At 38.3% G+C, this 8,557-nt stretch overlaps 1 protein-coding gene across 1 annotated transcript in view; it reads right to left on the bottom strand.

The window, feature by feature from the left end:
- ERCC6L2 (excision repair cross-complementation group 6-like 2) overlaps window positions 1-8,557 on the bottom strand; it is a 130,676-nt gene that overhangs the window by 53,327 nt on the left and 68,792 nt on the right. The gene's annotated exons all lie outside the window — the stretch shown is intronic.

Consider the following 8,557-nt stretch of genomic DNA (forward strand, 5'->3'; position numbering starts at 1 on the left):
GAGATTTCAATTCAGTAGATTCAGTAGATCTGACTGAATCACTCAGTTGACTGGCATCCAAGGTGTTTCCATACAGCCCATGGATGGTTTTAATTAGTGCTAATTAAAATTCTAAACTGATTCATCACAGTGGTTTAGCTGTGGGTCTATTCCCCACAGCTTCTCTCATATGGAGGCTTTATACGATGCTCTGTATAAGCACCCAATGCCTGTTACAGTTGCTGAGGGGAACCGGGGCAAGGCCATACTGCCTATATGCTTGAAAACGTTACAATTCGGGGGAAATTTATCTTTGAACTTGTAAGGTCGGCCATACGTTATATTTGATGTTCTCTCTGCCTCCTTTACCCACCCCTCCTCACAAAGGACTTTTACTAGAGGACATCTCTGGATCGTGCAAATCTTACATCTCCAGCAGGAAATGGTGGCTCCTGCGACGCAGCACCGCCAGGGGTAAGGTACTGCATTCTCACTTCCATTCTGTAACCTGGAGGCAGAGGAGAGGGGCTCAGCATCCCTTTCTCTCCTACAATGTACAATGCGTTTGGGTTCTAAAGAAAATCAGAAATGGATCTAAGAAAATGTTCTTCAGATGTATGCTTAAGCCAGTTGTTTGGTGAATGGGAGAGATTCCATTAGGATGCATATCCTTCAATCTTTACAGACAAAAATCTTAGACACGTGTTACTGTGCGCCTAAGCGTCATCATTTCTTGATCCATAAAGCAAGGATTTGTAAGTGATGAGTCTCTCACCATGTGGAGAGAAGTGTTGAGGAAACTGTTATACGACAGGTAGGTCATTAGCTTTGTTTCTGTTCTCAGTTCCTGCTGTTAGAGTCAGTGGAAGGAGAGGGAGAGGAAAAGGAACGCTAGTTATTCAGTTTTATTGTGAACTAACTTTCAGTGAATACCAAAGCACAGTACACTGTGCTTTGAAGAATACTGGGATAATTAATATGTCTCGATGACCTAAGGAAAAAGTACAAAATACAACAAATGTCATAAGACCAAAAAAAGGGGCATAGGGAGATTTTTCTGTGGTTTTCATTTTGACCAATTTCCTTGACAGCTGTCTGTGGAGAGAGGTTGATAAAAAGTGTTAGCTTTGCAGTAAGACCGTATGGATTCAGATCCTGACCCTGCTACTTACTGGTTGTGACCCTGAGCAAGTTACCTAAAGTGCACTGTGCCTTAGCTTTCTCATAAGTAAAATGGGTATAACAGTGCCCATCACAAAGGATATTCTGAGTATTAAATGAGATAATCCATGGAAAGCACCAAGAATGACAGTTCCTACCTTACCACAAACACTCAGTAAGTGTAGCCGTTATTCCTTTGTCCTTATTTTTCCAAATGTATTTGAATAAAATTGTACACAAAGTATTATTATAAATAAATACTGTTATTGGTTAGATGGCCTTTCTGCTTCTTAAGCGTTTCTATGTATTTGCCTTTTTCCCTCAGATTAGACTTTTCAAAAGTGTCTCTATTTTACTCTTTTCAATGAATTAGTTAATATTTATATTATGTTCGTTTTTATCTTAATAATGTAATAACGCATATAATTCTATTGTCTTTACTTTGTTCCTTTTCTAGTTTTCTAAATTATTCTTTTACTTTCCGTCTTTCTTTTTTAATAAATGAATTTAAAAATTGAAATTAGCATCAGAATTTAAATATTGATCCACAGTAATTTCATTGTTATTTCTAAACAGCAAGTTTTTCTCTCTTGATTTCCTCTTATGGTGGCAAAATATACATAACAAAAATCATTTTAAGCAATTTTAAGTGTACAGTTAAGTGGCATTAGGTATATCCACACTGTAATGCAACTATAACACCTATATAGCTATAGACTCTTTCCAAACTGAAACTCTGTACTCATTTAACAGTAACTCCCCATTCCCCAGTCCCCCAGCTACTAGCAACTACCATTCTCTTTTCTGTCTCTGTGAATTTGATGACTAGGTACAACATGAAATCATACAATCTTTGTCCTTTTCTAGCAAAAACAGATATCCATTCTTTGTAGCTGATATTAGAGGAAAAACAATTCAATCATGATACCACTGAGGATGATGTTAGCTCTGGGTTTTTCATAAATGACCTTACGTTGAAGTAGTTTCCTTTTTTTTTTTTTTAATTGAGACGGAGACACTCTGTCCCCCAGGCTGGAGTGCAGTGTTGCAATCTCAGCTCACTGCAACCTCCATTTTCCAGGCTTAAGTGATTCTCGTGCCTTGGCCACCCAGGCAAGCAGCTGGGACTACAGGAGCACACCACCATGCCTGGCTAATTTTTATATTTTTTTGTAGAGATGGGGTTTCATCATGTTGGTCAGGCGGGCCTTGAACTCCTGACCTCAAGAGGCGCAAGCCACCGTGCCTGGCTTGTTTCCTTTTATTTTTAATGTGTTGTTTTTGTCATCTTTAAAATGATGTTGAATTTTGTCAAATACTTTTCCACATCAATGAAATGATTGTGTGTCTTTATTCCTTTATTCATTACTGTGGTGTATTACACTGATTTTTGAAGGATGTTGAACTATTTTTGAATTCCAGGAATAAATCCTACTTTGTGTATCATCCTTTCAATATGCTGCTGAATTCAGTTTGCTAGCATTTTACGGAGTATTTTTGCATTAACATTCATAAGGATTATTGGTCTGTAGTTTTCTTTCTTGCAGTCTTTGATTTTGGTATTGGAGTAATGCTGGCTTTAGAGAATTAATTGGAACGTGTTTCTTCCTCTTCAGTTTTTTGGAAGTGTTTGAGAAGCACTGGTGCAAATTCTTCTTTTTTTTTTTTTGAGACGGAGTCTCACTCTGTTGCCAGGCTGGAGTGCAATGGCTCAATCTTGGCTCACTGCAACCTCCGACTCCCTGGTTCAAGTTATTCTCCTGCCTCAGTCTCCCGAGTAGCTGGGATTACAGGCATGTGCCACCACGTCCAGCTACTTTTTGTATTTTTAGTAGAGACGGGGTTTCACCGTGTTGGCCAGGATGGTCTCGAACTCCTGAACTCGTGATCTGCCCACCTCAGCCTCCTAAAATGATGGGATTACAGGCATGAGCCACCGTGCCCGGTTGGATTGGTGCAGATTCTTTAAATGCTTGGTAGAATTCACCAGTCAAGTCTTAAGGTTCTGAGCTTTACTTTGTTCAGAGGTTTCTGATTACTGATTCAATTTCCTTAAATAGTTATACGTATATTCAGGTTTTCCACGTCTTCATGACATTCTTCCTAGATGTATATTTCTAGCAATTCATCCATTTCATGTAGACTATTCAATTTGTTGGTATGCAAATGTTCACAGTACTCTCTTATACTCCTTTTTATTTCTGTAAAATCAGTAGCAATGTCCCCTCTTTTTTTTTGATGTTAATTATTTGAGTCTTCTTTCTTTTCTCTTAGTCAATCTAGCTAAATATTTATCCACCATTTTCTTGATCTTTTCAAAGAATCAACTCTTGGTTTCACTGATTGCCTCTGTTGTTTTTCTATTCTTTGTTTTACTTATCTCTGTTCTAATATTTGTTGTTTCCTTCCTCTGGTTAGCTCTGGGGGGGTTTTCCTTTTCCTAGTTCCTTAAGGTGAAAAGTTAATTGTTGATTTAGACCTTTCTTCTTTTCTAATGCAAGCATTTACAGCTATAAATTTCCCTCTTAGCGTTACTTCTGCTGCGTCCTGTAAGTTTTGGTGTGTGTTTTCATTTACTTCAAGCTATTTTCTAACGTCCCTTGTGAATTATTCTTCAACCCTTTCGTTAAGCATGAATTGTTTAACTTCCACATATTTGTGAATTTTTCAATTTTTCTTCTGCTGTTGATTTCTAGTTTCACTGTATTGTCATTGGAAAAAAATGAATGATTTCAATCTTTTAAAATGTATTTAAAAGCTTGTTTTGGGGCCTAACACATGATTTATCCTGGAGTATTCACTGTGTACTTGAGAAAAATATGTATTGTGCTGTTGTTGGAAGGAAAATTCTATGTATCTCTGTTAAGTGTCGTTCAAATCCTCTCATTACTTACTGATCTTCTGTCTGAATGTTTTACCCATTATGAAAGTCGGCTACTGAAGTCGCCCACTATTATTGCAGAGCTGTTTTTCCCTTCAATTCTGTCAATGTTTGCTTCATACACTTTGGGGCTCTATTGTTTGTTGAATTTATGTATATAATTGTTAAACCTCCTTGGTGAATCCACTTTTTACCATCAGATAATGCCTTTCCTCTCTTCTAACAGTTGTTGACTTGAAGTCTATTCTGTCTAATATTAACACAACCACCCCTGCTCTCTTTTGGTTACTATTTGCATGAAATATCCTTTTCCATGCTTTTATTTTCAACCTGTATAATTCTTGGATCTAAAGTGAGTCTCTTACGGATAAGATATAGTTGGACACTGTTTTTTAAATCTGTTCTGCCAATCTACATCTTTTAATTAGGGAATTTGATCCATTTACATTTGAAATAATTAAGAATAGGGAAGAACTGACTTTTGCCACTTTATTTATTTTCTGTATGTCCTATTAACTATTTTGCCCCTAAATTCCTCCATTATTGCCTTCCTTTGTGTTTAATTGATGTTTTTAGTGGCATATTTTTATTCCATTCTCATTTCCTTTTACATATACTTTAGATGCTTTTGTTGTGGTTACTGTAAGGATTATACATAATATCCTAAGTTATAACAACCTTAAATCAATTCATCTTACATTGATATCAATGTACTTATCGACACAGATTTATAATTATTTTATGTATGTATCTTTTAAATCCTGTAGAAAATGAAAAAGCAGAATTATAAGCCAAAATTACGATATGGGTATTTATATTTGTCCATGTACTTACCTTAACCGGAGATCTTTATCTTTTTGTATGACTTTGAGTTACTGTCTAGTGTCCTTTCATTTCATCTTGAAGGTCTCCCTTTAGGATTTCTTTTTTTTCTTTTTTTTTTTGAGACTGAGTTCCGCTCTGTCGCCCAGGCTGGAGTGGGGTGCAGTGGCACAATCTCAGCTCACTGCAAGCTCCGCCTCCTAGGTTCAAGCAATTCTTTGCCTCAGCCTCCCAAGCAGCTGGGATTACAGGCACCTGCCACCATGCCTGGCTAACCATTGTATTTTTAGTAGAGACGGGGTTTCACCATCTTGACCAGGCTGGTCTTGAACTCCTGACCTCATGATCCACCCATCTCGGCCTCCCAAAGTGCTGGGATTACAGGCGTGAGCCACCACACCAGGGCTAGGATTTCCTACAGGGCTGGTCTACTGATAATGAACTCCCTCAAGTTTTCGTCTGTCTGCAAATATCTCAACCCTCATTTGTGAAGGGCAGTTTTGCCCACTATAAAATTCTCGGTAAACACTTTTTCTTTGTTGCTCAGTTGACAGTTTTTTTGTTTTGTTTTGTTTTCCCAACACATTAAATATATCATCCCACTGCCTTCTGGATTGCAAAGTTTCTACTGACAAATCCACTGATAATCTTAACGGAAATTCCTTGTACATGACATGTTGCTTTTCTCTTGCTGCTTTCAAGATGCCGTCTTTGTGGACAGTTGATTATAATGTGTAACAGTGTCAATCTCACTGGGTTTATACTATCTAGACTCGGTTCATCTTCTTGTATTTGTATATCCCTATTTTCCCTCAAATTTGGAGAGCTTTTCATTATTTCTTAATCTACCCTTTTGTCCTTTCCCCTTTCTTCTGAGCCTCCATAATGTACATATAGGTCCATTTGATAGTGTCCCATATGTTCACTTTCCCTTTTTGTTTTGCTTCTCAAATTAAATAATTTCAAATAACCTATCTTCAGGTTTGCAGATTCTTTCTCCCTATTTGGTCTGCTGTGGAACCCCTCTAGTGAATTTTTCAATTCCAAAATTGAATTTCATGTCCAGAATTTGTTTGGTTCTCTTTTTTTAAATTTCTATCTCTTTGTTGATATTCTCATCTTGCTGATATATCCTTTTCCTCACTAGTTCTTTCTCTGTGTTTTACTTTCACTCTTGAAGTATTTAAGACACTTGTTGTAAAGTCTTTGTCTAGTGGCTCCAATGCCTGTTTTGCTTCAGGGACAGTTAGTTTCTGGAGATTTATTTTGTTACTCTGAATAAGCCGTATTTTCTTCCTTTCCTTTCCGGTTTTTTTTTTTTTTTTTTTTTTTAATGTCTTGTGGTCTTTTCATGAAAACTACCATTTGGAAAGACAGCCAACTCCCCTAGTCTTTGCAAATTGGTATGGAAGACCTTCACTAATTAGCAGGGTGTGTCTTAAGCCTTGGGGACAGCATAGGGTGAAGGCTAAAAGTCTTCTTAGGACATTTCTGGGTATACATCCTGCCTGGGTATGGTGCTATCTCGGCTCACTGCAGCCCCTACCTCCCGGGTTCAAACGATTCTCAGCCTCCTGAGTAGCTGGGACCACAGGCGCACACCACCACACTTGACTAATTTTAGTAGAGATGGGGTTTGACCGTGTTGGCCAGACTGGTCTTGATCTCCTGACCTCAAGTTATCCACCCGCCCTGGCCTCCCAAAATGTTGGGATTACAGGAATAAGCCACTGTGCCCGATGTCATTAAAGTTTTATCATGAGATTGCAACAATTTAGTCACATCATCAGGCTTTGTTTCTAATTCTAGTTCTCTATTTCCACCACATCTGGAATTACTTCCTCTACTAAAGTCGAACTCCTCAAAGTCATCCATGAGGGTTGGAATCTATTTCTTCCAAACTCCTGTTTGATATTTTGACCTCTTCTCATGAATCACAAATATTCTTAAATGGCATATAGAATAGTGAATCCTTTCCAGAAGGTTTTCAATAGACTTTGACCAGATCCATCAGAGGAATCACTATATATGACCGCTATAGCCTTACAAATTGTATTTCTTAATAAGAGTTGAAAGTCAAAAGCACAACTTGATTCACGGGCTGCAGAATGGATGTTGTGTTATTGTATAAACAACATTACTCCCCTTGTATATCTCCATCAGAACGCTTGGGTGACTAGGGCATTGTCCATAAGCAGTAATATTTGGAAAGAAATCATTTTTTTTCTGAGCAGTAGGTTTCAACAGTGGGATTAAAATATTCAGTAAACCATCCTGTAAAGAGATACGCTGTTACCCAGGCTTTGCTGTTCCATTTATAAAGCCCAGGCAGAGTAGAGTTAGCATAACTTTTAAAGCCCCTAAGATTTTCAGAATGATAAATGAGCACTGGCTTCGATTTAAAGTCACCAGCTGCATTAGTCTCTAACAAGAGAGTCAGCCTGTCTTTTGAAGCCAGGTATTGACTTCTCCTCTTTAGTGACTACAGTCCTCAATGACATCTTCTTCAAATATAAGATTGTTTTGTTCTCACTGAAAGTCTGTTTAACGTAGGTACCTTAATTTGCTGCAGTTTTTCTACATCAGCACTTGCTGCTTCACCTTGCACTTTTTTGTTATAGAGGTGGCTGCTTTCCTTAAACATCATGAACCAATCCCTGCAGCTTCAAACTTTTCTTCTGCTACTTCCTTGCGTCTCTCAGCCTTCAAAGAACTGAGGTGTTTTAGAGCCTTGCTCTGGATTAGGTTGTGGTTTAATGGAATGCTGCGGTTGGTTTGATCTTTGATCCAGACCACTATAACTTTCTTTGTATCAGCAATGAGGCTGTTTGGTGCTCTTGTCATTCATGTATTCACTGGAGTAGCACTTTTAATTTCCTTCAAGAACTTTTTCTTTGCAATCATAACTTGGCCAACTGTTAGGTACAAGAAGCCTAGCTTTTGGTCCATCTTGGCTTTCAGCATGTCCTCCTCACTAAACTTAATCATTTTTAGCTTTTGATGTAAAGTGACAGACATGCAACTCTTCCTTTCACTTGACCACTTAAAGGCCATTGCAGAGTTATTAATTGGCCTAATTTAAATACTGTGTCTTAGGGAAGAGGGAGGCCTAAGGGAGGGGATGAGACAGAGGAATGGCCAGTAAGCGGAGCAGTCAGAACACACACAACATCTACCAATTAAGTTCATCGTCTTATGGGGGCATGGTTCATGGTACTCCAAAACAAATACAATAGCAACTTCAAAGATCAGTAATCACAGATCACCATCACAGATGTGATAATGAAAAACTTACATTCTCACAGAGATACAAGTGGCACAGAGACACAAGTGAGCATATGCCATTGGAAAAATGGTGCTGGAAGACTTGCTTGACTCAAGATCTCTACAAACCTTCCATCTGTAAATAAGGCAATTATCTGCGAAGCCCAATAAAGTGAAGCGCAGTAAAATGAGATGTGTCTGTATACAGTTATTAAATTATAGTAGATAGCTTTTATTTAAGTAATTTATATACTTATTTAGCCTAGTGGATTTATTATTATTTATTATTCTTTTTGAGATGGAGTCTCACTCTGTCGCCCAGGCTGGAGTGCAGTGGCGCGATCTCGGGTCACTGCAAGCTCCGCCTCCCGGGTTCACGCCATTTTCCTGCCTCAGTCTCCCGAGTAGCTGGGACTACAGGTGCCCACCACCACGCCCGGCTAATTTTTT

Source organism: Mandrillus leucophaeus, unplaced genomic scaffold (genome assembly GCF_000951045.1).
Source record: "Mandrillus leucophaeus isolate KB7577 unplaced genomic scaffold, Mleu.le_1.0 Scaffold161, whole genome shotgun sequence".
Classification (NCBI taxonomy): Eukaryota; Metazoa; Chordata; class Mammalia; order Primates; family Cercopithecidae; genus Mandrillus; species Mandrillus leucophaeus.